The sequence below is a fragment of the Lissotriton helveticus genome, chromosome 3_2 (assembly GCF_964261635.1).
Source record: "Lissotriton helveticus chromosome 3_2, aLisHel1.1, whole genome shotgun sequence".
Taxonomy (NCBI): Eukaryota; Metazoa; Chordata; class Amphibia; order Caudata; family Salamandridae; genus Lissotriton; species Lissotriton helveticus.
Genome location: NC_136062.1, coordinates 418,278,738 through 418,302,894, shown reverse-complemented (window position 1 = coordinate 418,302,894; position 24,157 = coordinate 418,278,738).

Genomic DNA, 24,157 nt, shown 5'->3' with positions numbered 1-24,157 from the left:
GGTGTCGTGGTGGGTAGTGCCATTTATGGCGTATATTATGTGGCAGGCCCTTTGTCCTTCGTCTATCTCTCCTTGTTCACCTTAACCATAAATAACAAGATTGAACCAGATCATATCTCACTTTTTAACTTTGTTTTTCTGTTAATATATACTATTTTATCTCTCTCTCTACACACAAATATATATAGATATATCTATATATATATATATATATATATATATATATATATATATATATATATATATATATATATATACATATATATTCCAAAGACATTACATGTACTGCACCTTTCGTAACGTGCAAGTAAGCCCTCCATCCAATCCTTAGGGACAATTATTTTTACTGGTAGCAGAACAAGTAGCATTGCGTGTTTCAACTCTACACGAGTTTAATTCATATGCTATTTACATAGGTGGTACACCTGTTAGGTATTTATACAGCCAATTAATTGACAGAAAGAAAAGACATAAAATGGCTTGATGTTTAAAGACATATTGATCAAGTTAACTCAACAAATTTTTTAAAGGGAAAGTTAGTGAAAATTTTTTACAAACTTGGGGGCATATCTACAAGGCACGGCGTTAGAATTATTGCCGCTTTAGCGTCTGTTTTGGGACGAAAAGCGGCGATAATTCTAATGCCCTATCAGCATGGACATGCTAACGCGTGAAACCATGCCTTTGTGCATATTTTCCTAGCGCCTCGATAATGAGATGCGAGGTAGGTGTTCCCGACTGAAACTCAGCGGGAATAAACGCCTACAGGGCTACTCTCTATTATCTAACGCTAACCAGGTATTTCAACGGTTCCATTACACCTGATAAAATCACGACTAAGCAATGTTTTGCATGGGAGGTGGATCATAATGCTAGATCCATCTCTCCCTATTTACAAGGTTTTCTCTAACTGTTGGTTATATCGCTGGTATTCCTGCGATATTTTATTCCTATCGCCGCTTTTGCCGGGATTTCTATCACCTCGCCGGTGCGCGTTGTAAATATTGCGCTGACCGGGCATTAGAATCCGGCGTTAGGTGGTGTTAGATTTCTGCACGCTATATGCGGCCAGCGATACTTATCGCTGCCGCCTGCTGATATACTCCCAGGTGCATATATGAATCAGTTCGAATTTGATGTTTTTTGCATCCATCGTTTGGTTTTCACTGACCTCTGTTCGTTGTTCTGAAGATCACAAAGTTCATTATGCCTCATTCCTTAGCGCATAAAGTCATGTCTCATTACAACCATGAACAATATCAAAGGATTGACTACTCCATAACTTAGATATTTTTTTGTTTCTGTCTGTGCTACGATATGTTTGAAAATATTTTTCACAGACTCTTTCTGTTGAGTTAACTTTGATGACTATGTTTGGCTAGCTTGCACTGTACTGAAAGATGCAGTACGAATAAGGTCTTTGGAATATTTTGGGAGTGACGTGCCCTAACAAAGCCCTGGCCCGAGAGGCTGGGCACCCCTGCCATCATTTGTCGTCTGGAGTTATATGTTAAAGGGGATGCCCGCCGGCTGCAGTTTGAGAATGGATGGAGCGTCTCACAGCAGTGCCTGGTGAGGCCCACCTGGCATATGGGAAAACCTCTGAAGGCGGGGGTTGCGCACTACAAGCCCATTCAGAATTCAATATCTGCCAGGACACCACTAGGATCTCAAACTGCCTCATCAATGTTAAATGAATGGTAAGATGACGAAAGAGGGGGAGGCAAAGAGGGTGATGTTTGCAGACTATAACCAGAAGTTAAACTGTAACCCTAGTAAGCCACATCCCTCAATGTTACCCTTCCCAGACTAATGTTGCCTACTTTTTAGTGGGGATGACATAAATACTCATTAAGCCTCGCTTTTGCACAGAACATAATACTCAGGAATCTGACCACTACCAATCTTTGCAGTAAAGGAAACAGAGGATCTAATGGTCATATAAATGGTGGAGTGGGAAGTCCAGGTTGCTATCCGTGTCTCCTATTTGTTATTACATTTCTCAGCTACTGCACCACTTGGCCAAATATCCCCCTTTAACGCCACGCTTCTCTGACCCGAGCCTACGTTCTTCCTTTTTGGGTTTCGCCTGCCGAAAGGCTGCGCTCTGCGCAGCCTTTCAGCGCAGGTGAAATCCTATGTCGACACTAAGCAGTTCGGGAACGTCCCCCGGCTCTCATTGGCTAGCTCCATAAATGGAGGCTAGCCATTGGGTGCCGGATCTGTCCGTCAAGGCCGGACCAGATTCGGGGGCGTTCCCGAGATTTTTTCCCAGGGCGGAGTTACGTTTTTTCCCGTTCCCTCCCCTTTCACTGAAAGTGAATTCAGATGCGCTGTCCATTCCCGCCCCCTCCGTGTGCCTTTCCGCCCCCCTCGCTGTCCTGTGCACGTTTCCCGCCGTCCGTGTCCTCTCCCGCCCCCTCCCGCCGTCCGTGTCCTCTCCCGCCCCCTCCCGCCGTCCGTGTCCTCTTCCGCCCCCTCCCGCCGTCCCTCCCGCCCCCTCCCGCCGTCCGTGTCCTCTCCCGCCCCCTCCCGCCGTCCGTGTCCTCTCCCGCCCCCTCCCGCCGTCCCTCCCGCCCCCTCCCGCCGTCCGTGTCCTCTCCCGCCCCCTCCCGCCGTCCGTTGTCCTCATAGGTGCTTGTTGTTGATGTTTCCGGGGCTGTGTAAACACGCGGGCGCCCCTCCCCCGCCTCCCCTGAGGCGCAGCGAGCGGCCCATGCCCGCCGGGGTCAGGGCACGGCACCCCCGCTGGGTGGGGAGAGAGAGAGAGCCCCCCGCCCCCTGCTCCTGCCCCCGGCCGCCTCTGACTGACTTTCATTCTATCTCCGGCTTCTGTACACACGTGTCTCCGGAGGAGTTCAGAGAGGGCGCCCTTGTCGTCTTCCTTCTCCCCCTCTGGGGTCGGCACCGGGCCAAAAACAGGGCGCGCGGCCCTTCAGCAACAACGGGGCGATTCATGGCGCAGTTCAAAGTCAAGTGCCGAGGGGCTCACTTGAGAAGGAAAACTGCCACTTTTAAAGGAGATTTCGTCGCGTTTATTATGGTAGCTATTTATATATACATTATTTTGGGGGTGGTTTCCCGAATTGTTTAGTTGTCCCCGTTGTCACATTATAGCAGCCTTGTCACATTTTTCACCAGCTTTCCACGTGCCAGTGCCGGACACAAGTAAAGAGAGGGGTGCACAGTCTGCAAACACTCGAAATGCTTCTCGCGATAACCCCTGCTTTACCACCCCCAGTCACAGATGCACGCCCAGGCAGAGCCGCCCGGCTAGGGGGTGACAGCAACCCGGTGTATCTATGAACAGTGCAGCAGGTGCAGTGGAACTGGGTCCAGCGAGGGGCCAGTGGTACTCAAATCATAGATGTATTTGACTACCCAACTGGTTGGGGCGGGGTGTGGAGGGGGGGGGGGTTGCATTACTTGATGGCACCCTTGCTTCGCCTCTGCTGGGAGCCTGCAGAGAGAGCAGTGTGATCGGACAGTTATGGGGTCACTTCTGGGGTCGGCGCCTGCTGCGTGGGTGAGGAGCCTGAAGGCACCGCGGGGCTCCACAGACCCACGAGGGCGCCGCACTGAGTCTTGATGCGTTATTATTTTTCTCTGCCTCTGACAGGCAGCGTCTGCTTCCATCGCAGCTCCCACTAGTGCCAGCGGTGACAACGGCACGCCGAGCTGCCAGCTGTCCCGCAGCCTGCTACCAACCCCTCTGCCTGCAGCTGCTGCTCGAGAGAGAGGGAGAGAGAGGGTACCGGAGCTTCCAATGCTTCGCAAGAGGCGTTTTTCATGCTCATTGAATGATAAAACCTGCCACGCTCTGACCTTAGACGCGCCGCTATAGTGTGGCAAAAAGCAGCATGCCAGTGTTGTATACTGCCCACCAGTCTTTGGGCGGTTAGCTCTCAGCCCAACACCAGAGTAGTGGCATGGCATGATACAGATTCTTAATTACTCTCACACAGTTCAGCAAAATGCCTGGGGTAGCGGAAGTGACACCACACAGCATTTGGCAACCATTGACACCACAGGTTGACTCCTTCCATGTTCTGTTCATTCCATCAACAGCCTTCTATTTGCTGCAACAGGGGCTGGGGACGAGCAAGAAGTGGAAACTTTAAAAGCAGACGTGCCTCTTTCTGCCACTGCCTTCACAACCCATGGGACCAGGAGTAGCCAGATAGTGCCATGGAAACTAAAGGCAAGTTAAGGTTGCACTGTTCTGCCCCTAAATGACGTCCATGTGACGCATCTGTACTTCCTACTTTTTTGAAAGACAGTAGAAACACTTCTCGGCAGGGCTGCTATGCATTTAATTGGACAATAGAGATACCTAAAAAGGGTTTTTTCTATGCCTCAGATTACATTTATTCTTTCCAATTGTTCTGCGCATTGTAATACGTAAATGCACAATGGCCATAATACACATGCAATGACGAAGAGAGACACAATGACTGGGTTTGCCGTCTCCTTAGCAGTCCTCTCTGGAGCATCACTTGGGTGATGTGGTGTCCAGGGTTTGGTGGGAGAGGCCTAGTTTTGACTATCTGAATTAATCAAATGTTCCGGTTTTCAGAGAACTCAGTGAATACACAGGGAGGCAAGTTTTCATGTGTTCCAGTGTAAGATTAGCTAGGAACCCTTATTAGACAGCAATTCAACACAAAAGCAAATTAGTGAAACATTTCCATGTAATTCCCCTTACTGCGTAATTGTCCGTGTTTTCTATATTGGTGAGTGCTGTCAAGTCATTCTGTGCCCCTCAGTCAGTTCAAAATCATAGTCCTACTTTGATGTTTGTGGAATATCATAATTTTGGGGTTTCAAAAACTGATCACGCTGTGCAACCCCTACACATGGAAACTGAGCAGCACGGTTCATATGCTTCCCGTCCCCTTTAAAGCCACAATCGAGGTGAACTGGAACGCTGCAGTTTCTAGCGCGGGCTTAATTAACTAATATATTTATTTGTTTATTCTTTCGTAGCAGTTTTGTAAAGCGCTGCTAAAACTCAATCGGTAGCTGAGCGTTTTACATAGAAATAACTTTGAGTGAGTAATGGAACATGATCAAAAAAATCTAGTCCAATATATAGTGGATTTACAGCAGCACATTTAAGTCTGCTGGGGATGAAGAGACCCCCCCTGGCTGCTGTGAAAAGCCTTACACTACTTTTAAGTGGTAGTTCTGTGACAGCCAGAAGAGGCACTTTCTAGGAGGAGGGTGTAGAGTGTGCCGGGGCTGGCTGTACGCACGGCCGCGGGACTCTTTTATAACGGAACCATGCAGACTGGCAAGTGGCTGGCTGGGCTGTTCTGCCACTTCTCCATTCTGGTGAGCAGGAGTTGGGAAGTTTCGTTCCACCCCAAACAAGGTAAGAAGAGCGACGGAGCTTCCCCACCTTCCCTTCTCCCCCCACCTGCCCTGGTATCTGCGGTCAGAATGCGCGCGAGGGGGTACCCACCGGAGTAGGGGCGAGAGGGGGTGTTTCGAGGGGCGTGTGCCTGCCATTTTACGCTTGAGTAGCCGTGGTTAATTACAAGGCAGCAGCGCCAGCTTTCAAGGAATTCCTCAAGCGGTTTGTGGGGCAGAGATGTCCCGACACCCTGTAGTTCAGACTAGGTGTCAACATCTGGTTGCGAGATGAAGCCAGTGATTCGCTGAAGCAGTGGTTTGTGGCAAAGCGGGTAAAATGCTCAGCACTGCATGAATGTCCAGCTAAGACTGGGCAGGTGGAGACCTGTCAAATAGATGCTATTTGCACAGTTAAACTCCTCCTGCGTCACGCGCCTCGTGTTTTGTCTCCCTGTTAACTGTTCTATCATAGCAATGTAATCATTTCACGGGGGCAAAATAGGCAATGTCACAGATTGGGAGTTAATATGCTTCAACACTGGGAAGCTCTTCATCTAAGCGTACGAGTCCCAAAATGGGCCTGTTGTTGTAGGCTGTTAATTTGGGAGTTGGTCTGAGTGAGTTCCGTATTTACATAGGACCATATTTAGATTTTTATTAAAATTGTGTTGCGGTGGAAATTATTTTTCTCTTGTTTTCTCCCCCACTTTCCACACGGTTAAAAAAGAGGATTAATTTAGGATTATTTAAATCTATTCCTAAGCCTATCAACCTTACTCTAAGTCAATGTGGCCACAAGACTTTCCTGTGGATTAAGGCCCCATCCGTTATGTAAACATTCTGTGAGTTATAACATTGTCACTCGTCTCTCACGCAAGGCAAGAAAGCACCTACTATCACTGTTTTTGACGCTCAGATGGTGTATTTACTTGAACAAGCTTGAGAAAGTGCTTCTGTTTCCATTGTCAACCCCGTTCTTTGAGTGATGCAGCTGTGTTTGATCTCTGCACACTGAAGTAGTGTTGTCAAGTTCCCAGTGTATGTGCTTTGACCCCTAAAACATGATACAATTGATTAAACATGAGCAGCCATATTTAACTTTTCAGTAAGGCCAACAAATACACCAATACAATACAGAAAATGCACCAATGGCAGGGAATAAATTGCTGTCACCTGTGTACAGCAGTATCTATTATGTAGTTCACTAGGCTAAACAGGAAGGACCCCATGACTTAAGGCGTACAAGTGTAGCCTAACTGCTGCAGCTTTAAACCTCCAAGTGGACCTGTCAAAATTAACCAGGACAGGACAGAAAACTAGTTTTAAATATTGAATACGTCATCCCTAGTGGAGGTAGGTAAAGTCTGTGAGAAAAGTGAAATTGTTAAAAGCGCGGTGGTTGTTGGTTAAGTGCCATTGTCTTTTTTGTTTTTGTTGCTGAAGATGCATAACTGCTTCATTTCAAAGTGGTCACGGTGATAATTACTTCCCGTTTTTTAATTGAAAGTAATGGGTTTGCTGCTTTGGGGCCCGGCTACCGTTCTAACTTGCTGCGAGTATACTTTAAATCTGTGATACTCAATGTATGGCCCATGGGGCCGCTTGCATTCAAATTGACCTTTACATGCGGCCCCTCCTTGTAAACAGCAGCAGTGTGTGGGGCTCGCAGTGTGTGTGTGGGGCTCGCAGTGTGTGTGTGGGGCTCGCAGTGTGTGTGTGGGGCTCGCAGTGTGTGTGTGGGGCTCGCAGTGTGTGTGTGGGGCTCGCAGTCTGTGTGGGGCTCGCAGTGTGTGTGGGGCTCGCAGTGTGTGGGCTCTCAGTGTGTGGGGGGGCTCGCAGTGTGTGGGGGGGCTCGCAGTGTGTGGGGGGGCTCGCAGTGTGTGGGGGGGCTCGCAGTGTGTGGGGGGACTCGCAGTGTGTGGGGGGACTCGCAGTGTGTGGGGGGACTCGCAGTGTGTGGGGGGACTCGCAGTGTGTGGGGGGCTCGCAGTGTGTGGGGAGGGCTCTCAGTGTGTGTGGGGGCTCGCAGTGTGTGGGGGGCTCTGTATGGGGGGCTCGCAGTGTGTGGGGGGTCTCGCAGTGTGTGGGGGGGCTCGCAGTGTGGGTGTGTGGGGGGGCTCTGTGTGGGGGGGCTCTGTGTGGGGGGCTCTGTGTGTGGGGGGGGCTCTGTGTGTGTGGGGGGGGCTCTGTGTGTGTGTGTGGGGCTCTGTGTGTGTGGGGGGCTCTGTGTGTGTGGGGGCCTCTGTGTGTGTGTGGGGGGCTCTTTGTGTGTGTGGGGAGGGCTCTGTGTGGGGGGCTCTCTGTGGGTGTGTGTGTGTGTGGCATTTGAGAGAGATTAAGCTATTGGCATTGTAAATGACAATGCCATTTATGTATCTGTTTTCAAAACCAACACATAAATAAAAATGTTGTCATTTACAATGCCAATAGCTCTAACTTTTGCTAAGGCGAAACCGTTGCATTGTAAATGCTTGTTATAATTCTTTTACTAACAATAGTCATTCCAAGCTTTTTTACGGTATTTTCACTTCGTCTTATTTTACAACTATTAACATGTTTGGACAAAATGGAAGGCTAATCAAATAGTCGAACACTAATGCCGTGGTCACGTTGAACTCTGCATCGCGCCATTAGTATAGGGTTTTTAAAGCAAGCTACACTAGACTAATAAAACCCAAACAGCTTATTTTTCTGATAGTTACATTACAGCCTCACCTTGACGTCTGGACCTTGTTTGTGACATATTTTGTGAATACACTAATAGGTTTATTGGAAAGAGTTATTCATCTCGAGCTCTGTGGCCTAAAAAGCAATGAACAAATCTCCAGAAAGGCAGATATTTCATGAAAGGTCAAGTGAGGCCTTTTCCCTGGATCCTACGATGGTCAGCCAGTACTGGACCGCAGTCCATGGTGGGCACTGTTGTTTATCACGAAGCTGTGGAGACACTCTTGTATGGTGAAAAAATTACTCCATTTCCCTGCTCGGCTCTACAAGGGAACTAAGCCAAAGAGTTAAAACTTCCCCTAAGAGGTGGTCTGGGGGTTTGGAACTGAGCTACGGTATGATTCAAGTATTTACACTCAATAAACTCAACATCCAAACACAGCAACATTTGTTAAACTTCTAGGTGCTTTATTTACATATAGGACAAGGTAGTGATGTCATAATAGGCATATGCAAACCCTGCCTAGAAGATTTCAGCAATGTCTGGAAAAAAGATAAAACTGGACACAGGATTGTGGCATTCAAGTGCTTGGAGCTGCAGGTTTAAATAAAATGTATCCCCGGGGATATTGTACATTAATTTGTTAAGTAAGAGAACCTCAGACGTATAGTTGTAATTTTGGATAAAAAAAATATGTTTGCTTACTCCAGCCATTCAATCAAGCAAAGTGCAAGTCACACGTAACACTGTATTTAAATTCCAGTGAATACTTTGCACACTGCAGACTGCCCTTTCTTCTGGCCTACTTCGATTGAATGAAACATCTGCGGTTCAGTTTCCATAAACCTATTAGTACACCACTGATTGCCTACAGGGCGAAGGTGCGACGTTTCCCCCTTGTGAACGTTCTGGAGTCATAGTAAATACTGCATTTTCAACACTAACTACCAGCAGTAGTGTAAATTGACTTTTTTGGGGAACCCGATGCAAGAGCGCAGCAGTAGTAAGAAACGTGAGAAACACTACGAATGACGTGTCGCCCAATGTTCACAATTTACGTGAGGTGCCACGTGTGTATTAATATTTTACGGCGCAGCGTTAAGTGCCCCCGTGCATCAGCTCACGGTGGCGCCCGGGCAGCGCCGGCTCCTCGTGTAATGATGCACGGTGGTGCGCATCTGTATCTACGAAGGATTTCAGCCGCCTTCAGCAGGGTTACACGCGAGGAGACTGTTATTCTGCAGTTTGACTGACAGGTGAATTAGTGCCCAGCCATGCGTGCCTGCGACACTGTCAGGCAGAAGGCGGGAGGCACGTCCCCTTCGCAGCAGGAGCACGTGTAAACTAATCCCCCGACGTGCTCGCCTTTGAGTCTCTGAGCAGGCCTGTTTTGCAGTAAGCTTTATTCAAACCAGCAGCTAAAGCTCGGCCTCGTGAGGCAGACGTGTCAGTACTGGAATGTACGTGGAAGCCTCACGTTTCCAAAATGGCGCTGATTTGTTCACCAGGATTTGGACGCAAGCCTGTTGGTAGGGGCGTAGCAAGGCTGCCATAGACCCTAACCTGAGATGTAGCAAAGGTGCCATTAAACCGTGGCCTCTTCTGCCCCCACTAGGCCACTAAAGACAGCCATTTTGTGGTACAATAGGCCTGCAAGCTTCTAGGCCCTGGTGCCACTGCACCTGCTGCACTATCCATTGACCATTGCCTGCTTCCTGCTTTCAGTGACTGGACGGAATGCAGAACAAATAAAACATTCACCCGCAGTGAAGAGATCTGTGTTAAATCCATTGTTCTTTTGCTCATCATGCCACCCTAGTTTAGACCCAGCCATATGCAAATCAGTCTTGGCCCTGTGCTTCATGGGAACAGTATAGGCCGAACTGCCAACCCACGTTCTCCCAGGACCTGAAGCAAGCATCCTGGGACAGGTTTCGGGGCATCACCCTTCATCAGCCAGGCTTCCTTGAATCCAGTGGCACAGTGAACCCCAGTAAGTATTGGGCTGAATGTATAGTATTGTTCTGCATTCTGTACATCAATGGTTCATTTTGTATGTGTCACACCGAGTGGGACGGGTATATCCAAATGTGGGTCCCATGCTCGACATGCCACTGGAGTCAAGCTGTCCTGGCTGATGACGGGTGAAACCCCGAAACCGGTCCTAAGATGCTTGTTTCCAGTCTAGGTAGGACCTCGCCTGGCAGTACGGGTTGGACTGTTCCCATTGGGCACTGGTCAAGACTGATTTGCATATGGCTAGGTTCAAACTGGAATCGCATGGGGAGCAAAAAAACAATGGATTTAGGCCCAGGTCTCTGTACTGGTGCAAATGTATGACACTGTTCTGCATTCTGTCCATCAATAGTTCTTTTTGCATTTGTCACCACGAGTGGGATAGGTATGCCCAGACGTGGGTCCCGTGCTCTCCATGCCAATGGATACAAGCAATACAGGCTGATGAGGGGTGGAGCCCCGAAACTGGTCATAGGATGCTTGTTTCCAGTCCAGGAAGGTCCTCTCCTGGCAGTTTGGGGTGGACTGTTACCATTGGGCGCAGGGTCAAGACTGATGTGCATATGGCTGGGTTCAAACTGGAATGGCATGGGGACAAAAAAAAACGATGGATATAGGCCCATATCTATGTACTGGGGTGAATGTATGACATTGTTCTGCATTCCTACCATCAATTATTCTTTTTGCATTCAATGACTGTGTGTTCAATCGACTGCAAATTATTCCTCTTGTATGTTTGCGGCCTTTGTACATGCACTGTCTTTCCTATCTTTCATCTACAAATCTAATGTAGACTTGGAGCTGTTTGTTTTCTTTGTTCCAATTGACTAACACATCTGATAAAAATTAAAAAGGAAAGTGCATTGTGTCTACCACCAGCACGGAATAATATGGTAATTCTATTAATGAGGAGCAAAGGAGTGCAGTGGAGATTCCATTATTCTGTTTCTTTGGAAGCATATCTACATAGCATAACTGCAATTTCCTTGCATAGATAACATAACTTTACTCTGTCCCCCCTGAAACATGCAGTGGATGCGGTAGTAAATGTATCTACCAGCCAGCTATGTTCTTCAGCACCGACCCCTTGCACTTCCATTATAATTGCAGCTATAGCTTGAGCTACCTCATCTCCAAAATATACAGTTGATGCCTGCCCACATCTCTTAGAATCACTACATTATTTTTAAAAAATCAAGCTAATTAATGAATTGCCATGCGCATGCATAATTAAGTAACAGTTGACAGCAACAGCGTAACCTTCAATGCCGCACCTCGTGCCAGTTCCTTTGTGTAAAGATGCTATGCAGCCAACCCCTACGCCAGCCATTGAGTGGGGTTACTGTGCTTCAGATCAAAAGATTAATATAACAAATGGGGGTGCGCAGCTCACAAAGTTCAACAAGCTAAAAGTATGTAGAAAAGTCACTTCTTTTTTTGAAATGAATCGTCTTAAAATACATTCAATTCAAATCATCAGCCAACGCGTTTTGCTCCCACAAGGGTGCTTCCTCAGGGCTGAAACAAACAATGAAAAAACAAATATAACTAACAAATATAGATACAACACAAGCAAAGCAGAAAAGAAGAAATGGCACAAGAACACACAACACTAAGCAGATATTCTTTTTCACGGTAACAAACACAAAATTATACCACAATTATACAGAACAGGCTACAAGTACATCAAGACAAAAACAAAAATGATATTTTTAAAAATCAAAGACACAACCTACACAAATAATGCTTAAGAACAATTTTAGGACAGAAATTGCAGACATGATAATACCGAAATACAGAAGTATTATAGTGCCTCTTAGCTACTGCCCCGTGGTAGTAAAGCCATTTCAAATGTTCAAATACATAGAAAAAGTAGTTCATTATCATAAGAGCCTGAAACAGCGGGTATGCGGGAAGGAAAAAATGGGGGAAAGGGAAGAACAGGAGACATGACACACAGGGAAAACAGGGAGTGCTACCTGTTCTCAAATCGGAATCGTCGTCACTTACTGAGAACAGTATCAAATGTCAATGTTCCAGTCACAGTTTCTGTCTATCCAATATACAAGAGCTCGTTATCCAGCAGTGCACCAGTCGCCGTACTCAAGACACATGTGTATTCACATATGCTCCTAGGGGAACATGCAAGACACAAATTAGACCCCAATCCCATGGTGAGTTGCATTAATCGTGAACACCCTAATTGGCATGGCAATACACTAAGAGCCAGGACATTGTAGTTAAAACAATACAAACCAAATAACACAAGTGCTACACGAAAGCAGACCAAGCAAGGCAAGGTATTTGGACACACCTGTTTAGGGATAAAATAATATCCAATCTAATACGCAACCAAGCGCAGGAAATTGATCCAATAGTGATCCGATTTAAAAATCTGGTGAGTGCAGAAGTTCGAGAGCTGTTGAAAAGTCGTACAGAACAGATAGTAATTGTATACAAAGTATATATGCATGTATTAGAGACTAAGCTAGTATATAGTCAACAAAGAACAGGATCATTTAAAGGATGTAACACACCTGTTTTTTAACTCGAGCCACTACAGGCTAGGCAGACCCAAGTCACTACAGGGTTGGCAAAAGTATCCGATCGGTATGGCAGCGAATAGAACAGCTCAAATGCGGCCAATATCTGGTATAAAAAATATACACCGTGAGTAAACAAGGTGTGTAAAGCACGCAAGGGCCTAAGAGCCTACCAGAATGCTAATAATGATTATAAAACACACCTGTAATAATAACCCAATAACTCCAAAGGAGGAAGGCGCAGCAACCCGTAATAGCAATAATAAAATTGGAGAGCAGATAAAAGGCGAATATCTGTGATTGTAAAGGAAAACATATTAATGCACAGCGATACTGTTCTCGGTAAGCATGTAGTGACGACGATTCCGATTTGAGAACAGGTAGCACTCCCTGGTTTCCCTGTGTGTCATATCTCCTGTTCTTCCCTTTCCCCCAATTTTTCCTTCCCGCATACCCGCTGTTTCAGTCTCTCATGATAATGAACTACTTTTTTAATGTAGTTGAACATTTGAAATGGCTTTCCTACCACGTCCCAGTAGCTAAGAGGCACTATGAAACTTTTGTATTTTGGTATTATAATGTGTGCAATTTCTGTCCTTAAATTGTTCTAAATGCATGATTTGTGTAGGTTGTGTGTTTGATTTAAAAAATTTATCATTTTTGTTTTTGTACTTGTAGCCTGTGCGGTATAATTGTAGTGTAATTTTGTGTTTGTGACCGTGAAATTAATATCTGCTTAGCGTTGTGTGTTCTTGTGCCGTTTCTTCTTTTTTGCTTTGTTGTGTTGTTTCTATATTTGTTAGTTATATTAGTTGTTCCATTGTTTCTGTTTCTGCCCTGAGGAAGCTCCCTTGTGGGAGCAAAACACGTTGGCTGATGATTTGAATTGAATGTTTTTTAAGACGATTAATTTCCAATAAAGAAGTGACTTTTCTACATACTTTTGGCTTGTTGTACTTTGTGAGCTGCGCACCCCCATTTGTTATATTAAGTAACAGTTGAGTATGGAAGAGACCGAGAGGGGAACATTTTCTTCTAAAATCCCACATTATATTCTCAGTGTCTTCAGTCAGATCAGGATACCATGATTTTTGTCTCCAAAATTGAAATACTAAATCAAAAGTCACATTTGTAGAAACTTAATTGGGCAACACAATTCTTTTGTTGATCCCTCACAAAAATCACATTTCACTATGGGATGGTATTGTTTTTATACTTAGAAACACATGATATTATTGATCTTCCTCAAGAAAACTGTTTTGGATGAAAATATTTTATAAGTATAAGAGACCCCTCTGATTCAGCACAGACCACGCAGTCAAATTAGATCATTGGACTGCAATGAATATGTAATCACTAATACCAGTAGTTAGTATGTACATTCTCCAAACTGCAAGTCCTTTATCAAACATTCCCATACTAAACTCTAGAGTCTTTAGTGGAAGTCTTCTCAGTAGAAAAGTGTACGGAAATAGGTTCTGCTTTTATGTTTATCCCTACTTTTTGCCTGGTGCCAAACTGTTTTTGACTAGTCTGATTGGGATCCTGCTAATCAGGACCCCAGTCTCTCTGCTTTTCCCCCTTAAATTGTTATGTTCAGTAATTAGGTACATACATCCCAGCTTGGATATTGGAGTACCCTTATTAGACCCTAGTATAGAGATACTAAGATACCCAGGGCATATGTACACCAGAGGTCCCCAGGGGCTGATGAATGTATAATGCCACCCATGGGAGACCATTCAGACTGTTACTGCGGGACTGCCACCGCAGCCTGTGTACGCTGGTGCTTGCACCACTTTGGATAGATATAAGTCTTTTATATCTAGGGCCACTGCACTTAAAACCTATAAGTCATGCCTTTACAATCCTGAAGGCAAGGTGCTTGGTTCTAAGTGTGAGGGTGCCCCTGCTTGAGCGGGACACCCCTAAAGCCTACAGAGTACATTCTCCAGGGTTGTAAGTTAAGCAGCGATATACTAAATAGAGGGGCACTGCGTAAATACACAATGACCATCTCGAAATCGGCTGCAACAAATACTATCATGTTTGGTATCAAACATGTTGGAATCATATCCCCACACCATAAACAGTGTGGTAGGTTTGATTTTAACCTATGGAAGAGCCCACCCCTAGGCTCTCAGTGTTCTGGGAACCAGCCTTCTTGGCCTGGATAGCACAAAATGGTTACTGCTGACCAGAGAGACAATTCTACCCTCCTGCTGCTGAGCCAAGCTTGAGCAGGGAAAGGCAGAACAATAGTCATCCGGTCACAGGGACATGTGATCAACTTCCAGACATGATTTAGTGGACTGGGGCAGGGTGAGTGCACTTGTCAGCACCACTTAGTCTGCATCTGAAAGCTCCAATGGGAGCCATTATTCTCCTCAACTTTGGGGTACTTACATAAACTCCTTTTAGCCCTTGAGGTAGAATATCCTCTATGCCTACAAACTTCAGGTCCCACATCTTCCTTTTGCCACTTAAAGGGCGCTTGCGTGGGGCAGCAGTCAGGGGGGAACATTCTGGTGAGGGTTAACCTATTGTGGCCATGTTCTCAGAAGTTCCAGGGGAACCCTTCCCCTCCATTGTTATCAGCAGGTCCAGCCCTCTACTGTCTCTTAAAGTATGTCAGGGGGCTAGGACCACTGGCCCTAGTGAGATAAAGTCACAAAGTACAATTCAGTCAGATTCCAGAGGGCTCGAGCAATCCAGAAAGGGGTCTTGTATTTGAGTATCTTGTTATCCATTTCTCTCTACCCTCTGTGTTCAGGTTTTAAATAAAAGAGGAAAGTTACAGAAAGTAGGTACCTCTGGCCCATCCCAGGGTTACATATTATCACTTCACCCTGTCTGTATTTTGGACTTTTGAATTGGTGATTTAAAGTGGCATATTGAATGACCCTGTCTGAGAGGCTAAGCCACACATTTAAATTGCCACAGCTGGCTGATCACTTCCCTCCAGAACTTCAAAATGGATGATTGGCCTCACATGATTGGCCTCAGATGTCTGGCATTCTCACCTTTCTTCTCCTAGAGATGAGTCTTCCCACCCGTGATACAGTGTAAAAAGTAATCAATACATGCAGACTTTGTCCCTATCCTTTCCATTCCAGGGAACAGGCCTAGTCACCCGCTTCATTTAGAGTAGGTGAACACATGGACAGTTTTAACTGTCCATCACTGCCAGGCAAAATCCTGGAAGTAACAGACAGTGAAAACAGCAAAATGACTTGGGTATGGACATCAATTTTTATGATTTCAAAAAGAAAACCACTCTTTGGGATTATCTTATTAAAAATAAAAATACACAGTTGCAAGTTTGATGTCTGAATCTGTCATGTTGATTGAGACATCAGTCAGACTTTCAAATCATTTACAGGAACCACTGTGACGGCAGTTCCTGTAAATGCAAATGTCTGCTGGGCCAGCAGACATCTCAAAATTTGGCAGGTGGGTACTCCCTCAGGGTGACCGTGTACTTTACTCTCTTGCCCGGACAGAGTAAATTTTCATCCACCAAAGTAAAAATCCGGCCCTATATCCGTTTCGTGTTGCTTGACTTAGAAGCAGTACACTTTAAAGATGCACCTCATTTCTATAGGTACCCACAGAACAAATCTTAGGAGTCCTTCGTCATTGCTACAGTAGCCCCTAAGAAAGATGTTCTTTTTATTATGCATCCATCTCCTCTGAGTAGGGATCCCACTACCTTTTGCATAAATATTTTCCTCAATGAACTAATACAATTAGAAGCTTAATTTAAGAAAGTCGTATTTGTTGGTGGCCATATCGTTATCCACGCACTTTGCATTTGGAAACCTCCTATGTTTTTTTATATAACAGGGAGGTCTTTATCAACCATCTATCATTGATCTTAAATGTTTGTACTTCTAGATATTTGTTTGAACTAAGAAATCTTTCTCTAGATTGCTTTTTCTCTTCTTTGTTCTCCATCGGGTGAACAAATATTGCACAAGCTGTACGAGAAGTACACAATGTGCTTTCATTCAAACTGAAAATGAACATACTTTTTGTGGCCTATATTTTCATGATCTCTAGAGACAATGATTTGGCCGCACAGACACTGGTGTCACCCATTGTTGCAGTTTGCATATTGTAATTGTAATTTATATTTATATAGTGCATTATCACCAACGGTCTCTAAGCGCTTGCTTTGGGAACCCGTCCTGGTTTTTCCCTGTGAGATAACCCGTACTGGGCACCCCCAAGGTGAAAGCCAGGCATCCCGCCGCGGGGGGCCATAGTGAAGATTAAGCAAGCTATTGCCCAAAGTTGCAGAGTGTGAACCCGTGATTTGAGCAGGCACCGAAGCGAGAATTATCGAGTCCGTGGACATTTTGGGCTCAAGACCCTGCCGCGTCGGGAATTGAACCCTGGTCCCGGGTCTGACCTCTGCTTCATGGTCTGCCTCTTCTAACCATGGAGCCACACTTCTCCAGCCAGGCATATTACCTAAAGCCACCTTGTGGATTGGCACAGTAGAAGAAGGCCATGGCTTGTCAGATTCTGTCAATTGTCATGCACATATCTGAGACACATGCTATCCCCCATGCACTTTACCACAAAAAGCTCTCAGGGCTTTTTCAGGGACAAGAACGATTTGACTAGGATGTTCTCTGCAGCCTGTTTGCTTATAGCTAGGCTGTTCTCTGCTGTCTTCTCCCGACTTTCCCATTCTCATCCGATGTGGAATTATTCACAAGCTGATAATGGGAAAAGCCAAAAAAAATAGCTGCTTTTATGAAGTATCTGCTAGTGCAAACCCTCTCACCCATTTACAACATCCTGCCATCAATATTTATTTTTTGACCAAGAAACACACTCTGATTGGCTCCCACTATCATATAGGGAACTGGTGATGGTGGCCTTAATGAAGCAAAAGAGGCATACAGCATATGACATATGCAAGCTTACTTAGTACTAGTGTATAAAGCAGTTAACAGTCACCAGGTGGCAATCAAAACACCTATACATCAAGATCAACGGAGTTATCATAAACGCAACTGAGTTATTAAAAGCGCAATGGAGTTATCATAAACGCTGTGCATGAGTTATTCCTCTTTACATGTGCACAAATACGTGAAAAAATACAATGGAGGGAGGGTTCATCACGTTACCTTGCAGTAGCAATGGTGAAATGTTTATCAGAGTCCCAAGCCATTTAATACTTTGCAATTTTGCTTGCCCCCTTTCCATAACAGGAAGGCCATTAGGTGACACCATCACGTCGCCATTAGTGGCTCGGCAGGACGGCAGCTGCCTGCAGTGACCTCAGGGCAGCACTGGCTACTACCTCCACCTCTTCCCATTTCTGTAATTGGCTTTTAAGTGCTAGTGCAGGCGCACCATTCTGTGTTTAAATAGTGATATAAAATAGCCAGTATGAGACATCCTTAGAACTTACATTAAGGGGCATATTCACAAACTGCAAGTTGAAGTATGTTTCGTAGTACTAGAGTAGCACTACTAAAGTACTACAAAACACTATTCACCATTCTAAGACCCTCATTAGGATGTTAGTGGAACTGCCACCATCAAGTCACCAGTGGCCGTCAACCGACTTCCAGGATATGGGTCCAACCGCCGCATTGCGATGTGGTCAGTCGTACTGCTGCAGTTGGACGAACAGACCGATGTCTGTTGGACTACATCCCTACAATGAAGGCAGTGCCTGTGCAGGCACAGCTGGCGCGAACAAATGTGCATTTCTAACAGCCTTTCAATGGCGGTTCCACTGCCATGGAAGGGCTATCGGAAGGGGACTTTGGTGGCCTCTAGCAGGGTGCTTATCTCCTGCGGGCCTCTGCTATGTGGCCAGGGAGGCTCATGTTTTCCCCCCTTAAACATCCCTGCACCATGTGCCTGGCACTACAGGGTGCCTGGCACACGGTGCATGGATGTTTACAAAATCCCTTTTTCTATTGCGCCTTAAGCTGCAGCCCTTTTTTGGTTGGCAGCACAAGCCACAATAGAAAGATGGATGTTCCGACCGCCTACACGGCGGTCGCATCATTATCTGGCAGGTGGGACCTCCAACTGCTCATCAGCAGTCCCACTCCCACTGCGATGGCAGTCAGACAATTGTAGTAAGACATAAGAGTGCAAATCTTCACTTCTTCCATCTTTTCTACGGGGAGATGCGCAAATCAGTAAGTTTACAACTTAGGGGCTGATTACGATGTCGTTTCGAATGGCTCTAAATGGGATATGCTATTGCAGAATCAAATTCGTAATCCTTGTTTCGGAACGATTCGTACACATTTCTCAACGACTGATTAAGATGCCCAAAAACTGTTCAGGCAGTCCGAATCAGTTCTAAAAGGCATACGAACAGGCCGAGTCTTTCAGAGCCGAATAATAGAGCTGTATAGACACGGTTTCTGGACAAGCGATTACAATGACCGATACGGACAGCTGTTCCGATTCGGTCTCCCCGACACGAAACGGGAGTCAGAATCTGTCTTTGGGGGCCTGTTGTGGGCCCACCGTCACCCGGAGACATCCGAATGGGGCCCGTGGGGGTGCCCACTACAGGGTGCACGGTTTTCCCCAACCACCCCTTTTTACAATGGGAGCCTGTGTTCTCGTTCGGAACACAGACTCCCATTGAAGTCAATGCGAGTCAGACTGAACGATGTTGGGAAGCATCGTAATTAGTCGTCCGGACTAGCAGGACCTGATTAATTCGGAAACAAGTCTAAGACCGATTCGTTCAAAACCGTTTCCAGACAACATCGTAATCGGGCCCTTAGTTGTGAATGTGGGGGGGAGAGGCAGACAGCGTGGCTGGAAAAAGGGGATATTTTCTCCTAAATGGGTGGAGATTAGGGAGAGTAAGGAGAGGTTTAGGCAGGTAAGGATTCAGAGAGAAAGCCCATTGCAATTCACAAACTGCGCCTCTAAAGTTACTAAATCCCAAAAAGTACCAAAAACAATACTTAATTGCTCCAGGTCAGAGCTGGAGTAAGTCCAGCACCACACATGGCCAACCACTGTCACTGCATACTCCCATAGACAATAATAGCCATAGGGACTTAAAAAACACCATAGAAAATATTATTAAATTGAATCAGTCTTTAAAGTAGTTAAAATATACATAAATATATTACTTAATATTAAAAATGAGTCTAAAACTAAATACAGATCCTTGATTTCATAATAAAACATTTTAACAACCTTTTTACATTAATTTTTCCTTCATTTTCATTAAAATGTCATTAAATTGCTTGTAAATAATTTGCTACAACACTTTGAAAAATTATTGCTGCCCAATATATCATTTAAATTTGGATCAGAATTTAATTTTAAATTTTAACTTCAGATACATATGTTTATTTAACTTAACTAGAGATTTAATTCAAAATTGTGCTGTGGCATTTTCTATTTTAGCTGCTTGTTTAAAATAAATATATAACATTAATTTACTTGAACATATAAAATAAAAAATGATTACTTTTTTTTAAGGTAAATACACTTTTTTGCTTTTCCCTATGCTTTACCATAGGGAAACTCCACAGTATGGTTGGGGTTCTACCTATAATAAACCATACGGAAAATGTGAAACATGTATTATACTTTATAATATAATAGTAAACTATGTTTATATTACTTATTAATGTAAATAGATTTTATTTATTTATTTAAAATGTATATCCAAATAATTGAAAATGCTAAAGTACTAATACTTTAATCGTGATTTAATGCTTGAATTAATTTACATATATTAAATTGAATAAAAAATACTTTTGCATTCAAAAATATATTGACACCTACAGTAAAAAAATATTTATTTTTATTTGCATTATTAATTAATAAAAGTAATGTATACATGCAATTAAAACTAATTTAATAACAATACATTTGTACTAATTCAAAAAGGTTGTTGCAATATTTTAAGTATAGAACAAGATTTTGTATATATATTTTTTATAATTTAAATATTATTTATATTTGTAACTATTTTAAACAAGTTCATTCAATGTAACATTTTTTCCTGTTGGGTTTTTATTTACGTCTTTACCTTCATTATTTTCGATTGGAGGGTGTTTCAGTTTCAGTGGTTGTCCATGTGTGGTGTTGGGCAGACTACCGTTCTTTTTTGACAGCAGAAACGAGCTGTAATCTGAGACATGTAAGTCTACACTTTTGAGTACTTAACACTCTGATTTTATGTTTAGCCAAAAGTAGTAAAGTTACTCAAAGGCGTATGAGTAAAATCTTAGAGGTGTCAGTCCCTAAAAGCTGTAGGTGACCTTTGTGATTAGCCTCGTATGCTAGCAGTAATGCGGATGGCCTCACGTTTACATTGGTTCATCTGGACAAATGTGTTCATTTGAACCCCTGTTGGCCAAGGCATAGGTGGATGATTTATAAAGTCCACGGTCCCCATTGGTTGTCGGCGGATCCAGACATCACGCTGTTCTGCATCTTACGTTCTCCATTCGCACCTACCCTACCGCCCCCCCCCCCCCCCCCCCCGCTGCTAACACAGACACAACAGCCAGAAGTGACAGCGGACATTGCAGGCTGAAAAGCGCCGTGACCTTTCACAGTGATGTAAATTAAAGGTCCCCTCCAAAGGCCAGCCTGTCCCAGTCATGACACCGCCGAACACCGACCCTCCGAGCTCTGCTCAACCTTGATAAGGTGATCTCAAAACAAGAGCTGACAGCAGCATGGAAGGGACCCTTGCTCTACTCCCCCCCCGTCCTCCCCCAAGGCCCCAACCTTGATAATTGGTCGTTGTCACTCTAACATTAATAGATCTCATTATTTCCCAGGCTTGTAAAAATCCCAGCAGATAAGTTCACTTCATCAAAGCGTAACCTTTGAAGAAAGACGCCATCTTTCTGCAGCAGCGGAGACTGCGTGCAGGCGCGCGCCGCATCTCTTTTATGATATGCGAGGTGGCCAATTCCTTGCTCAGACTGCTTAAAATCTCCACTAGGCAAATAAAAGATGAAAATATAGAAACCCATGGCGCGCCTGCTATTGAGGGGTAGCTCTTTTGTTTCTGACACACAGAGGCTGAAACATATATTTCCCCTGAATCCAGTGTATCAAATATTATTACAAGAAAAGCGATTGAAAAATATGTAATTATCCATAAAGAGCAGTTGCATTGTAAAACAATTACCACTCATGCGGAGAACCGAGCTACATATTGAATTTCTTTTGTCACGAATATGACAACCAAAATACCGTGCAGCACATCACTGCGTCTATTTAGTTTGTCTCAAAATAACGTGGACCTCTTTGGAGCGCGTGAAGTGCAAATATTTTTTTTTAAAGGGGACACAAAATTGCTTAGCAAAGTATTTGCAGTCAGGAGGTTTTCCCAAAAATACTGCATGGCAGCCTTGTGCTAGACGCCAGTGGAGGTCCACTATTGGGATGTATGACGTTACAACGCAGGCTATTACAACGCCTGCCTTTACAACGTGGTTTTTACATCGCATACCATTACAACGCATAGAGCTTTTGGGTGCTGGATAGTGAATAGTTTAATTTACTATTCCAACTCCAGTCCCCGTGGACACTAGGGAAGGTTATTGGATAGTAAATTAACCTATTTCCTATCCTAGAGCGCCCCCAGCGCAATGCGTTGTAATAGTTTGCGTTGTAATGACCGCGTTGTAATGGTAGTGCGTTGTAAAAGTTTTGTTGTAAGTGAGTTTACCCCACTATTGTCCTCAGTGCCAAGGCACCTCCGGTTATATATGCGCTTTATAAATCACAGTAACATTAACAGTTCAGGAGAACCCTTTAGAACGCGCAGTTGGCATTCCTGTGTTGGGGTTATAGGGGCACATTCATCAATGTAGGCTTTTGCGATTCCTTAATTGCGAATATTAAGGAATAGCATTTAAGGAATTGCAAAAGCCTGTGCATGTAGGAATCGCTATAAAATTAACGATTCCCAAACATTCCTTAATTGCGACTTGTAAACTGCGAGTCGCAATTAGGGAATGCCTTCCCATTCATTCCTATCGGCGTACAGGCCCATAGGAATGAATGGGAAATTGCATGCACAATTTGCGAGTACCTAATAGGTACTCGCAAATTGCTCATGCAATTTCAAGGGTGCTAGGGTGTCAAAATGACACCCTGTTGCACCCCTGAAATTGATCTGTGCACACATGTTGCACACACACAAGCCCCGAGGGTATGTGTGTGTGTAACCTACAATTTAAAAAAATGCACTTTAGTGCCTTTTTCAAAGTTTTTACAAATTACCACCACGTACAAATTGATGGTAATTTGCGACCCCTATTAGCGAAATCTCTGTTTGCGATATCATCATGCATTACATTTAAGGAATCGAAATTTGCGAATCCTTAAATGCAATCGCAATTCAAGAAATCACAATAACAGGCGATTTCTTAAACTGCGATAGCCATACAGTTTGATGCATCGCAGAAGCCCTTTTAGCGGGTGCAAACGGCAGATTTTTGCGAATCGCACCGTTTGCGCTTGCAAAAAACGTTGATACATGTGCCTGATAATCCCTGTGATTCAAGCAATCCCAAAGCTGGTATCAAGTGGAACAAACGAGATTCTGCTTCCGGATACTTACGCTGGAACACCATGCAAAGTACTGAGACCACTCATCCAAACCTTGCACTCATGAACATTCTATTACATCATACTCACACAGGCTGAGCAGCAAGGTACTAGGAGACATTGGACCGTGGATATGAGTAAGTGATGGAGTAAATGCCAGAGCTAATCTCAGCCTTTGGAAATTACTCGGGCCCCTATCCCGGTGCATTTGCCCATCATGCCACCTCAGATTATACACAGAATCAGCCCAGGTCCTGCTGCAATAGGAAAAGTCCAGCCTGAACTGCACAGACAAGAACAAAAACTACCAGAGATCGGTTTCGGCCTATTTGGGTGAATCATTGTTGCTGGTTCAAGTGGCCTTTAGCACTATACCCACATCTGGGCATAGATATGAGAATTGAAAGGGAGCATAGCTGGACTGTTAGATGTGGTCTACCCCCAAACTGTTTGCCTTACTCCTCCCTATATTTCTTATCTGGTTATTGTTGGCCTTAGAACTCTGTGCACTTTACCACTACTAATCAGAGCAAAAGTGCATGTGCTCACTCCTTAAAAACATGATAGCATTGGCTGATCCCCCATTTGGTATATGTAATTTACTTATTAGTCCCTAGTAAAGGGGTACCACATGTACCCAGGGGCTGTAAATTAAGTGCTACTAGTCAGCCTACACCACTTATTGTGCCACTCACTTTAGTAACGCTTTACCTGCCTCATCCCTCCAATTGCAGCCTGTGTGTGCAGTTTTCAACTGCCATTTTGTCCTGGCAAAATAAACATTTTACCAGGCTCAAGCGTGCCTTTTTTAATACATATGTCACACCTAGAGTAGGCCTTAAACAGCCCACAGAGAAGGGTGCAATGTATTTAAAAAGTGGGACATATACGTTTAAGTGTTACATGTCTTGATAGTGAAAAACTCAAATCGTTTTTCACTGTTGTATAGCTTACCTCTCCCAAAGGATAACATTGGCGTTATCTTATT